Raw genomic sequence first — 2,643 nt, 5'->3', positions numbered from 1 at the left:
CGGTGAGCCGAGATCGCGCCATTGCACTCCAGCCTGGGTAACAAGAGCGAAACTCCGTCTCAAAAAAAAAAAAAAATAATAATAATCCCAAGGTCAAAGTAGATTTTAAATAATTTATACCTATAGTCAACCAAACTATACTCTTTACTGACTATACTCTTTACTGAGAGCAGGTTTTGATGGAAGAAGAGTAGTTTGAAGGAAGGGGAGGCATTAGGAGGGAGGCCATTCATGGGGAACAGGAAGATTGGGGGGCATCATAGTGGAAACTGTGCTGATTTCAGATTTGACTTAATAGAGGCCCTGTTTCACATGCCTGTCTTGCTCTTCCATTTCTACTTTCCCAACATGGCCAGCTTATTTTTCCAAGCCTCACCTTCACAGTCCACACTCCTCTTCTACACCACCGGATAATATACCATCTTTCTGAGTCACTATTTGCAAACTCAGTGCTGCCCAACCTCCTTCCCTCCTGGGTGATCTGGGGATGTTATCAGTCATAGTGGATTTTCTGGGAGAGTCTAGATTTCATATTCTGTTTCAATGTTCTCATGAACACACCAGTACTCCCCAGCCCATATGTTCTGATATTTGGGACAGGGACTTGGAGACTTTCACAAGGTTAGTATGGTTCCAGGGTGCCAAGGCATGCCCACTGCAGGACTCTCATGAGACAGAGGGAGGAAGCAGACAGTCAGGGCTCCAGGCACTGTAACTGTCCATCTGGTATGGTTATTCCTGCTTCCACCATGATCCTGGCTGGCCCTTCCCCCACTGTTGTCTATTATTAACAGATCCAGAAACCTGATCAGGGCAGTAGCACCAGAGGGCCTTTCTGGGAACCATGCCCAGGAAAAGCCTAGAAGCCCTAAACTGAAATGAAGCAGCAGCTGGCAAAGAGGAAGACCTAAACATGGTACTCTCACCCTGCCACCTAGACCCTCCTCCTGACATCCAGAGCAGATGCCACCCAATTAAACGTCTCTGCTTGTCAGGGTGGAAAGTCAGTTCCCCAACCTATCCAACTATACTACTCAAACTTCTGAAATAACGCTAACTCCCTTCTGGTCAAAAAGGCAACTCAAAACAGTAAATTCCATTTTAAAATCAATATAGGGCCAGGCACAGTGCCTCACACCTGTAATTCCAGCAATTTAGGAGGACAAAGTGGGAGGACTGCTAGAGTCCAGGAGTTTTAGACCAGCCAGGGCAACATAGCAAGACTCCATCTCTTAAAAAAAAAAAAAATTTTTTTTTTTTTTTTTAAAGAGATGGAGGTGTGGTGGCTCACGCCTGTAATCCTAGCACTTTGGGAGGACAAGGTAGGTGGATCACTTGAGGTCAGGAGTTCAAGGTCAGCCTGGCCAGCATGGTGAAACCCCCATCTCTACTAAAAATACAAAAATTAGCTGGGCGTGGTGGTGCACGACTATAATCCCAGCTACTCGGGGGGGCTGAGGCAGGAGCATTGCTTGAACCTGGGAGGCGGAGGTTGCAGTGAGCTGAGATGGCGCCATTGCACTCCAGCCTGGGCGACAGAGCGAGACTCCGTCTCAAGAAAAAACAAATCATCAATATGAGACCACCTGTAGAACTAAAAGCCAGGAAATAGCCCGGTGCGGTGGCTCACGCCTGTAATCCCAGCACTTTGGGAGGCTGAGGTGGGCAGATCGCGAGGTCAGGAGATTCAGACCATCCCGGCTAACGTGGTGAAACCCTGTCTCTACTAAAAATACAAAAAATTAGCCAGGCATGATGGCACATGCCTGTAGTCCCACCTACTCCAGAGGCTGAGGCAGGAGAATCACTTGAATCTGGGAGGTGGAGGTTGCAGTGAGCTGAGATTGCACTGTACTCCAGGCTGGGAGACAGAGTGAAACTCCATCTCAAAAAAAAAAAAAGGCAGGAAATGAAACTTCAAAAGACCAGAGAGGGGAAATATACATATATGTCTACTCCTCAATTCTAGCAAAATTTAAAAACAAGAGTCCCAGTTCTGCTATTCAACTCATTAAGTGGGCATGGGGAGTGGGCAACAAGGAGGTATTAAAAAGCCCAGAGAACAAGACGATGGAAACTAGAATAAAAAATACAAATGGTATTTTACACCAAGAGACAAAACTTGGTGTAGGTCATAAAACAAAATATAAGTATGTCCTATTTGCAAGAGTCACGTCTACAGGCTGGGCATGGTGGCTTATGCCTGTAATCCCAACACTTTCGGAGGCCAAGGAAGGCGGATCACTTGAGGCCAGGCGTTTGAAACCAGCCTGGCCAACATGGTGAAACCCCATCTCTACTAAACACACACACACACACACACAAAAACAGCCGGGCATCATGAGGCATCCCTGTAATGACAGCTACTCTGGAGGCTGAGGCAGGAGAATCACTTGAACACAGGAGGCAGAGGTTGCAATGAATCGAGGTCACAACACTGCCACTGCACTCCAGTCTAGGTGACAGAGCAAGACCTCACCTCAAACAAAAAAAAAGTCACATCTACAAAAAGATGTTACCAAAAGGAAGGTTCCAGCCTGGGCAACATGACGAGATCTTGGCTGAGGCAGAATTGCTTGAGGCCAGGCGTGGTGGCTCATACCTGTAATCCCAGCACTTTGGGAGGCCGAGGCGGGTGGATCA

Source organism: Cebus imitator, unplaced genomic scaffold (genome assembly GCF_001604975.1).
Source record: "Cebus imitator isolate Cc_AM_T3 unplaced genomic scaffold, Cebus_imitator-1.0 Scaffold91, whole genome shotgun sequence".
In the NCBI taxonomy this organism is placed as follows: Eukaryota; Metazoa; Chordata; class Mammalia; order Primates; family Cebidae; genus Cebus; species Cebus imitator.
This window is presented reverse-complemented; position numbering follows the sequence as displayed.